The sequence below is a fragment of the Molothrus aeneus genome, unplaced genomic scaffold, assembly GCF_037042795.1.
Source record: "Molothrus aeneus isolate 106 unplaced genomic scaffold, BPBGC_Maene_1.0 scaffold_144, whole genome shotgun sequence".
NCBI lineage: Eukaryota > Metazoa > Chordata > Aves > Passeriformes > Icteridae > Molothrus > Molothrus aeneus.
In genome coordinates this window covers 210,749-221,840 of record NW_027098807.1, presented here as the reverse complement: position 1 = coordinate 221,840, position 11,092 = coordinate 210,749, and positions in this window count along the sequence as shown.

The window sequence follows — 11,092 nt, the reverse complement described above, 5'->3', positions numbered from 1 at the left end:
GTGGAGTGAGACAGAGAATCTGACAGGAGCACCGGACTCACAAGTGCACGAATTTTGCTTTTGGCTTGGATTTAAACTCAGAAGTTGTAAGGAATTTGGGAAGGAAAAGGGACATTTCAGAAGGAGAAGAAGAAAAAGAAGTTGTTGTTGTTACAGCCCTGGCAAAATCTTTGGTTCTAGCTAATAAAGGAAGTTAGTTGAAATAAAAAAAAAGAAAAAAAGTGGGTTTTTTTCCTTCACTGTTCTATTCGTTGGTGGTATATGGTGTGTTGTTTTATTTCTTGGTCTTATTAACTCTGTGTAAATAGTTTTTTGAGTGAAGCTAACTTTCTGGACAGGTTGGTTTGTATTTGAGGTAGGATTAATTTCAAGAGGTTTATTTCCTAGACTTCTGATAGGTATTACTGGGATTTTGGTTTTGTTTACTGTATGTATCAACAGAGAGATTTGGTAGGGCCAGCTGGGCTGCTGGAGTTTTGGGTGTTAATTTATTAGATGGCTTTTGTTAAATGCAGTTTTTAATTGTTGAAAGGGTTTTTAATGTAGTGGTTTTAAGGCGGTTTTTAAGAATTGATTGTATCGTTTCATGTTGTTTGTAGTTGGTGTCTGACAAGGGATATGGTGGAACTTCTTGAACGTTCTGGTTTTAGCATTCCTAAGTTCCGATTTCTTTCTGCTTTGCTGTTTTGTTTCTGGTTTTCTTTTGGGGGACAGGGGCATTTGTACGGTGGGTTTCTAGAGGCAATATGTCTTTCAATTTGGGTTGTGATATTTTTTAGTATTTTAATAGTTTCAATTTTTTTATTTTCATGCTTTTAATGAGTTGTTTTAAAATTTTGAAGATAACCTTTATAGATTATTGGTTATTATTTGTGAGTTAGCATAAAGGTAGAGCTTTGGGGGCTTTTTTTAGTAATGTTTAGGGTCAGTTGTAGGGTTTTGAGTTTAGTGAGTTGGTTGGATTTAATTTTTAATGGGTGTTTGTTTTTACTAGCAGTTCTGTCATTTTCAATGTGCATCTGAGTTTTTTGGGTTTTTGAGCCATTGGTTTAGGAGGAAGTTTACGATGAGAATGTACGGAGCTTTTGGGCTAGTTATAGTGGGATTTAAAACTTCTTTACAGTTAGGTTGATTTGAGATTTTCTTAGGGTTAAATGTTGTGGGGTCTTTGTACTGTTAGTACTAGAAATAGGTTTTGTTTGGATATGCTGTGATGGGATGAGCGTGGGCTGCGTACTGGTGCTGACGAAGGTGCAGTATTTTTGTGGTTCTGATGCGTTAGGTTAATGAATTGATATGGTCTAATATATAGATTAAGGTAGAAATAAATATAAATATAAAAATAAATATAAAATGATAGTTGTAAACATAAATATAGAAAACAAATAAACACCTAAAAGTATACTATATAGTATATTATTGTAACAGATGATAATATATAGAAATGATAGTCTATTCTATATATATACAAAGGTATATAAAGATAGGTTGTAAATATAAAAATATTTAGGTAGAGTTAAAAGAAATGGGGGATTTTTTGGTTTTTATTAGGTTTATAGGCTGGGGTTTTTTTATAAATAGAAATAATATGAAAATAAAAATCCAGATATACAAATATATAACATATATACTGATATCTCTAAATATTTAATGTAAATAAATAGAAGTAAAAGAATATATAGGATATAAAAATAATATATCTATTATTATATTAAAAGGTATTTTCTCTAATATATGTAATACCTACAAATATAATAAATAAAAATTATAAATGTAAATGTGAATAGAATTATGAAAAATAAAATTACTTTTAGAATTTTAAATATGGTTGAAATAAAGGGCTGTCTTTGGTTTTATTTGGTTACAGGCAGGGGTTTTATTTGAAATAATAGCAGTATTATAGAAATGTGAATCTTAAGATAGAAATCTATCATAAGTATAGGAAGAGAAATTATGAAAATATGGATATAAATTTAAATCTAAATCTATGTAAGTAAAATGAAGAGTTGTAGTATAGAATATAAATGACCTTATACGGCAATATAAATGATAAATGGGAATAGAAATATAAAAATATGTAAATATAGTTTGAAAGAAAAGGAATTTTTTGGCTTTTATTCTAGTAGAGGCAGGGGTTTTATTTTAAGTAATACAAGTGTTACAAAAGTAAAAATCTTAACACAGAAATAGATAATCAATAAATCAAAATACGTATAAAAATATATAAGTATGTCCTTGCAATAGATGTAATAGAGAATGTAAATTTATTTATAAATTGACATTTATAGAGATAAATGTATAAGTAAGCAATACACATAAATATAAATGTGAATATAAATACGAAAACATAGCGGTAAAATCTTTTTAAATATTGTCTAAAAGAAAGGGTTGGGGTTTTTTTTGGTTCTTATTGGGTTAGAGGCAGGGTTTTTATTTTAAATAATATGAATATAGATATTACTCTTACCCGTTTCTAAATATTGAGATAGATAATCAAGATATAAATATATATATAAATATAAAATATAAGTAAATATAAAATATAAGTAAATATAAAATATAAGTAAATATAAATAATAGGAAGAGTTGTAATATAGAATACAAATAACAGTATACATTGATATACATTTTAAATGTAAATCTGAATATGAATCTGAAAAATACAATTTTAAAAAAGATTGAAATACAGTTGAAAAGAAAGGGGTTCTTTTTGGCTTTAATTTGGGTAGAGGGAGGGGTTTTATTTTAAATAATGTAAACGTTACAGAAGTAAAAATCCTAACACAGAAATATATATTAAATATAGAAAGATATGAATGAAAATATAGAGATAAAAAGAAGTTAGAGGAACAGATGTAAAATAGAATAAAAATTTATAAATAAATCAGAAATTATAAATGTAAAGATAAACATTATACATCAATATACATTTGAAATATAACTGTGAATATAAATATGAAAAAAATATTTTTTTACAAATTTAAATACAGTCGAAATTAAAGGGGTTCTTTTTGGCTTTTATCTGGGTAGAGGCAAGGGAATTATTTTAAATAATGTAAGCATTACAGAAGCAAAAATCCTAACAAATATATACTTACTATGTAAAAATATGTATAAAAATATAGAAATAAATTTAAGTACTAGGGATAGATGTAATATAGAATATAAATTTATTTATAAATAGAAATGTATAAATATACATCAATATACATTATACACTCAAGAGAGTGTATTTCACATATTTATATGAAAGAAATAGAAGTGAACTTGCCCAGGCCTACAATTTAATCTTTGAATGGTTATATAAGCTCCTTGGCAACTGGAATTTGTAAGTCCATGAAACTGTGCAGAATTTGCACTATGAGATGATGCAAAATGAGTCACGCCAGTAGATTAACTAGGACATGCAAAGCAGAGAGGAGGGAATGAGAGCACAAGAAGAGGGTACAATCTCCTTTTTTTTCTGCAACAGGGCTAACACCGTAGAAATCAAAAGGAACACAAATCCTCCTAGGGGTAGTTCTTGCAAAAAACAAAGACTTCTTTTTGTGTTCACAGATCACAGCAAAATGCGGATGACAAAACCAGGCCGTTAAGTCGCATACAGTATGAAGCAGTATGAAAGAGGAAAGCAGCTGAGAGCGTCAACCCTGCTGAGTAGTCTCAGTATTCTTCTCGACATTAGCAGAAATTTGAAATGAGGCTCTGAAAATTACAAAGGAGGCAGAAGAAAAGGGAGCAATGACTCCTCTGGCATAGTGTTTCCTAACAGGAATCTTCAAAATGTAAAGATTGTATCATCCTTTCAACTGAAGGAAGGTATTAAAACAACAGGAAGGAAATGGCATCACATGCTAGAAAGACTGGGCAGTGTACTTCTAGACAGAAAGGCCACTGATGGAAAACCGACTAAACTGGCACCAATGCAGCAGCATTGTATTAAAGCCCAAAAATACCCACCGCTTCACTCTTTGCCATTCCGTTCATATGGACACGGCAGCTCTGCAACATTCCTACTGATCATCTCCTTGGCAAACTGGGAGTGAGGGTCCCTAGTGATGCAGAGTCCCCAGGCAGGTGCAGAGGAGAGCTGCTTTTTTGCAAAAACCAGGCTTTTGAAGCACTCAGGCCTTTATCAGTTCCATAGCTTTAAGCCATAACAAAATTCATTCAACCAACCATCCTACACCACGCTGTGAACACGTGACGATTCTAGAACTTGTTGATCTACCTCTGATTCAGCGGCCTCACCTTCCCATAGTCCTTTTCTACTTAGCCAAAGTAACGGGCCTCAGCCCAAGGCCTTCCTTTTGTAAGCTTCTACCTATATGCAGCAGCAAACCACTACTTTTTTCCGTGCCAAGAGTTTAAGTAGATGATTTGCATCTGCCCTTCCGGTGAAACATAATGGGGAGAGAAAATCCTGTCGGAAATGTTCAGTCCTTCAGTTTTCTAGACAGGCCAAATCAAAAGAAAAGCAAGCTATAGGATTGTGTACTTGCTCTTACAAAGCACCTGCTGCCCTCTGACAATGAACTAGCAGAAAACCAGCAAAAATAAGGCTTGAGGCAAACAACCCTTTGAAGGGAATTATGACATGATAAAGAAAGACAACACATTTCCAGCTTGTCGAGATACTTGAAATGTCAGCAAAGGCTTGAGGGCAAAGGCTGAACGAATGGGGAAAGGTTACAAGAATCCCAAGAAAAACATGACCATGGATTAAAAGAATCCCAACAGGTCAACTGACCTGTTGAAGTTTTCAGGAAATCAGTGGCTGCTGATTTAGATAGGCCATTCAAGTTAATTTACCCGCGCACCTTCCACTCCTTTTTCACCTGTCACCATCACAGGGTGAATTGTGACCATGGAATCACAATTCTTTGGATTCTGTTCTTAGCTTTAGGAGACAACTACAGCAGCTGAAGTAGCTGTTACTGATGTGATACCCAGGAACACAGAGTTGACGTATTTCATTCATGTCCAATCACAACTAGCAATACTAAGAGGATAGGATTGGCCTCTTTTCATGATGCTTTTCTTATTTTACAGCCTGCTATGATTCTGCTGAAACTTTTTCATTAGTTTCTCTCTAAAAAGGAGAAAGTCCAATGTCCCTCCCTACTGGTGCAGGTTTACCATTCGGTTTGTCGAGTCTAAAAATGGAATTGGAACTAGCAGGAATTACTGTGTTTAAAGCGTCCCGTCCGTTCAGACAATCTCAGGTCGATAAAAGCCTAGATGTTACTGGCTAAATACTCTCTTTCCCCCAAGAGCGGACGCATGCAATTTAATCCAACTTTTTATAACAAACTCCAGTAATACAGAATCCAGTCATACAAAAGAGTCGCAAAGAAGCAGGAAGAATTATCGGACCATTTAGGGTAGCAAACTTCTCACCTTCTTTTGGAGTGAGCATAATCTGCTAGCTGAAGTAACAAACTTGAGGACAGAAATCGCCCTACTATTGAGAAGTTGTTGACAAGGGAACCACCTAAGCTGTGTGACTTTCCCTTTTCTATTCATTGGTTAAGCCTTGTAGCCTAAAATTTACGGGCTCAATCAAAAACCAATGCTAATCTAGTCAGAGGTCTATGAAAAGTCCAAAACAAATCAGAGTTCTTCTTAGACAATGGAAATGGAAGCAGAGCTACCAATTTCCTTGCAACATATCCCTAAAACTCATTCCTTTCTAGTCATAACTAATGTATAGCCACCAGTACAATCAGGAAAAGATGAAACTTACAGATGTCAGCGAGGGAAGGATTTGAAAGAACTCTTCCCATTATTCATCATCTGGACAGCAACTATCATTAAAATCAGAGCCCTTTTAGTAGGGCTTTCCTTGTGGGAAATTCAGGACTCCAGGACAACGGAGCAAGAGGATTAAGCAGAAGCTGTTGATTGTTGACATGATGCACTTACGCATTCTAAATCTCTGCACATGCTAGGCCCGCATTTTTATCTTGGTGCCTTTGTTATGTCCATGCATTCTGTGTGCACCTCTCAGAAGATACGTTTGGTTACAGTCCAGGCGCTTTGCTGCCCCCCGTTATCGAGTTCTTGTAGTCTTGGAATTTGGTTTCTCAGCTTCTCTTTCTTATTTTAGCATGGCTTATGTCTTAGTAACCTTGATGAATTCCAGAGGGCTCTGAGAAAATTCTGATAAGAACATATTCCAGCTGGATGGCTGGTGCACCCTTTAGTCTAAGAGGTTCAGATACATTGCTACAATTTCCCCCTTCTTCGTCTTGCACCAGCTAAACCCTTTCCACCCTATTTTCTTCCAAGACGCTCACCAGTTTCATGATGCATGGAATAACAAGAAGCAATATAATAATGACTACTAGTAACAAGAAAGTTCCCTTTACAAGATCTTTCAACCATCGAGTTGTTTCCCATCTCTCAAACCGTTCATGCGTAACCCTCTCATTCCCAATCAATTTCTTCATGTTATCTTGTCCTTGTTTGAGTTTCCAGTGAATGACTGCAGAATGGTTAGAGAGGTTCAAAAAACACATTCCTTCCAAATCCTCACACTCGTGCCCATATGCTAACAAGAAAACTAGATCGGCTTTATATTGCAGTGTGCAATGACTAATGGTATCTACACCAGTGAGAACCTGATTTGAAATCGCTGATTTACCTTTAGTTTGACCACCCAGCATCCCAACTTATTAAGCATACTCAAAGCTTGACCAACAGCGATGCCTGTTGTCAGGAATGGCACAATTAATCGAGAGGAGCGCCCAAACATGTACACAATTGAGGCAATGGCGTCTTAAGCTTATGCTTCTTGTTTCAGTTCCTGGGAGGCGAAGAAGCGAGTTCTTCGCGCACAGAGCATTGTGCCGGTGGCGGTACGCTCCGGTGCGGCGCTTGTGCAGAAAGACGCCCGGGTCACAATGCCGGTGTTGTTAATATTTCTTTTTCGCGTTTCAGAAGCTGCCGCTCGCCGAGTCTCCCGGATGTGAAGAAGCGGCTTCTTCGCACACAGAGCATTGTGCCGGTCGCGGTGAGCTCTGGAGAGCGGCTTCTGCCGAAAGAACCGTGGATCGGCACTTAGCTTTGGAGAGCTGCGTATCTCCGTCTTCTTCGGCTCTTGTCGTTCAACACTCCGCAAAAAGCTTTTCACCCATATCTTGCAAGGAGAAAGTGTGCCAGTAAACAAAACATCCCGGCTCTTGCTCTAAAGGTTGCACATAGGTATTCGAGGTGTTTAGTAAGAAGCAAAAGATACTTGTCCAAAACTCCTTTTATTCGAATATATTGTGAATGGAAAAGGCACGAGGTGGTAAAGTACTCTTTTCTATTTGTTTGAAAGATGCTCAGATTATGCTGGTATTGGGTGGCTTGCATCTTCGCCTTTGGGAACTTGCCGATCTCTCGGTCTCCCGCAGGCGAAGAAGCGGCTTCTTCGAACACAGAGCATTGTGCCGGTCACGGTGAGCTCCTGAGAGCGGTTTGTGGCGAAAGAGGCTGGAGACGGCACTTAGCTTCGGAGAGCTGCTTATCATCGTCTTCTGCGTGTCTTGTCGCTCAACACTTAGCAAAAAGCTTTTCCACCATATCTTGCAAGGAGAAATTGTGCCCGTACACAGAACATCCCGGTTCTTGTTCTAAAAGATGCACATAGGTATTCTAATTGTTGAACAAGAAGAAAAAGAAAGTTGTTGAAAACTCCTTTTATTCGAATATATTGTGAATGGAAAAGGCAGGAGAGGGGTAAAGTACTCTTTTCTATTTGTTTGAAAGGTGCTCAGATTATGCTGGTATTGAACGGCTTGCATCATCGCCTTTGGGAAGCTCCCGTTCTCTCCGTCTCCCGGAGGCGTAGAAGCGGCTTCTCCGAACACAGAGCATTGTGCCGGTCGCGGTGTGCTCCTGAGAGCGGTTTGTGGCGAAAGAGGCCGGGCACCGGCACTTAGCTTCGGAGAGCTCTGTATCTGCGGTTTCTTCCGCTCTTATCGTTCAACACTCCGCAAAAAGCTTTTCCACCATATCGTGCAAGGGGCAAGTTTGCCAGTCAAGAAAATATCACTGATCATGTTCTAGAAGTTGCACGGTGGTCTTACAAAGAGTTTTGCAAGAAGGAAAAGATAGTTGTCCAAAGCTCGTTTTTTCGAATAGAATAACAATGGAAAAAGCAGGAGAGTGGTATAGTACTGTTTTCTCTAAGTTTGAATGCTGCCCACACTGTGCCTGTGTGGCGCGGCTTGCATCTTAGCCTTTGGGAAGCTGCCGCTCTCTCGGTCACCAGGAGGCGAAGAAGCGGCTTCTTTGCGCACAACATTGTGCAGAGTGCAGGGAGCTCCTGAGAGCGGTTTGTGGCGAAAGATGCCCGAAACCGGCACTTAACTTCGGAGAGCTCTGTAACTCCATCTTCTTCGGATCTTGTCGTTCAACACTCAGCAAAAAGCTTTTCCACCATATCTTGCAAGGAGAAACTGTGCCAGTAAAGAAAACGTCCAGAATCATTTTCTAAACTGGCACGGAGGTCTGCAAAGAGTTTTGCAGGAAGGAAAAGATAGTTGTTCAAAACTCGTTCTTTTCGAATATCATAACAATGGAAAAGGCAGGAGAGTGGTAAAGTACTGTTTTCTCTGGGTCTAAATGCTGCCCACACTGTGCCTGTGTGGTGCGGCTTGCATCTTCGCCTTTGCGAAGCTGCCGCTCTCTCCGTCTCCCGGAGGCGAAGAAGCGGCTTCTTCGCACACAGAACATTGCGCCGGCGTGGTGAGCTCCTGAGAGCGCTTTGGGCCGAAAGACGCCGGGGACCGGCACTTAGCTCCGGAGAGCTGCGTATCTGCGTCTTCTGCGTGTCTTGCCGCTCAACACTCAGCAAAAAGCTTTTCCACCATATCTTGCAAAGAGAAACTCTGCCAGTAAACAAAACAATCAAAATTTTTTCTAGAAGTTGCACGGAGGTCCGCAAAGTGATTTGCAAGAAGGAAGAGATGTCCAAAACTCGTCCTTTTCGAATATAATAACAATGGAAAAGGCAGGAGAGTGGTAAAGTACTGGTTTCTCTAAGTCTGAATGCTGCCCAGACTGTGCCTGTGTGGTGCGGCTTGCATCTTCAGCTTTGCAAAGCTGCTGCTCTCTCCGTCTCCCCGAGGCGAAGAAGCGGCTTCTTTGCGCAAAGAGCATTGCGCTGGAGTGGTGAACTCCTGAGAGCGGTTTGGGCCGAAAGACGCTGGGGACCGGCACTTAGCTTCGGAGAGCTGCATATCTGCGTCTTCTGCGTGTCTTGTCGCTCAACACTCAGCAAAAAGCTTTTCCACCATTTCTTGCAAAGAGAAACAGTGCCAGTAAATAAAACATCTAAAATCATTTTCTAAACTTGCACGGAGGTCTGCAACGATTTTTGCAAGAATGAAAGGTAATTGTCCAAAACACGTTCTTTTTGAATATAATAACAAGGGAAAAGGCAGGAGAGTGGTAAAATATTGTATTCTCTAAGTCTGAATGCCGCCCACACTGTGCCTGTGTAGTGCGGCTTGCAACTTCGGCTTTGCGAAGCTGCCGCTCTCTCCGTCTCCCGGAGGCGAAGAAGCGGCTTCTTTGCACACAGAGCATTGGGCCGGTCGCGGTGAGCCCTGGAGAGTTGTTTGTGCCGAAAGATGCCCGGGACGGGCGCTTAGCCTCGGAGAGCTCTGCATCTGCGTCTTCTGCGTGTTTTGTCGTTCAAGACTCAGCAAAAAGCTTTTCCACCATATCTTGCGAAGAGAAACTGTGCCAGTAAACAAAACATCCAAAATCTTGTTCTAGAAGTTGCATGGAGGTCCGCAAAGAGAATTGCAAGAAGGAAAAGATGTCCAAATCTCGTTCTTTTCGAATATAATATCAATGGAAAAAGCAGGAGAGTGGTATAGTACTGGTTTCTCTAAGTCTGAATGCTGCCCACACTGTGCCTTTGTGGTGCGGCTTGCATCTTCACCTTTGGGATGGCGCCGCTCTCTCCATCTCCCGCAGGCGAAGAAGCGGCTTCTTTGCGCACACAGAATTGTGCCGGCGTGGTGAACTCCTAAGAACAGTTTGGGCCGAAAGACGCCGGGGACCGGCGCTTAGCTTCGGAGAGCTGCGTATCTGCGTCTTCTGCGTGTCTTGCTGCTCAAGACTCAGCAAAAAGCTTTTCCACCATTTCTTGAAAGAGAAACGGTGCCAGTAAATAAAACATCCAAAATCATTTTCTAAACTTGCACGGACGTCTGCAAAGAGTTTCGCAAGAAGGAAAGGTAGTTGTCCAAAACAACTTTTTTTCGAATATAATAACAAGGGAAAAGGCAGGAGAGTGGTAAAATACTGTATTCTCTACGTCTGAATGCTGCCCACACTGTGCCTGCGTGGTACGGCTTGCATCTTCGCCTTTGGGAAGGTGCCGCTCTGTCCGTCTCCCGCAGGCGACGAAGCGGCTTCTTCGCACACAGAGCATTGGGCCGGTCGCAGTGAGCCCTGGAGAGCGGTTTGTCCTGAAAGATGCCCGGGATGGGCACTTAGCCTCGGAGAGCTCTGCATCTGCGTCTTCTGCGTGTTTTGTCGTTCAAGACTCAGCAAAAAGCTTTTCCACCATATCTTGCGAAGAGAAACTGTGCCAGTAAACAAAACATCCAAAATCTTGTTCTAGATGTTGCACGGAGGTCTGCAAAGAGTTTTGCAGGAAGGAAAAGATAGTTGTCCAAAACTCGTTCTTTTCGAATATAATAACAATGGAAAAGGCAGGAGAGTGGTATAGTACTGGTTTCTCTACGTCTGAATGCTGCCCACACTGTGCCTGCGTGGTGCGGCTTGCATCTTCGCCTTTGGGAAGGCGCCGCTCCCTCCGTCTCCCGCAGGCGAAGAAGCGGCTTCTTTGCGCACAGAGCATTGTGCCGGCGTGGTGTGCTCCTGAGAGCGGATTGTGCCGAAAGATGCCGTGGACCGGCACTTAGCTTCGGAGAGCTGCCTATCTGCGTCTTCTGCGTGTCTTGCCGCTCAACACTCAGCAAAAAGCTTTTCCACCATATCTTGCAAAGAGAAACTGTGCCAGTAAAGAAAACAATCAAAATTTTTTCTAGAAGTTGCACGGAGGTCCGGAAAGAGATTTGCAAGA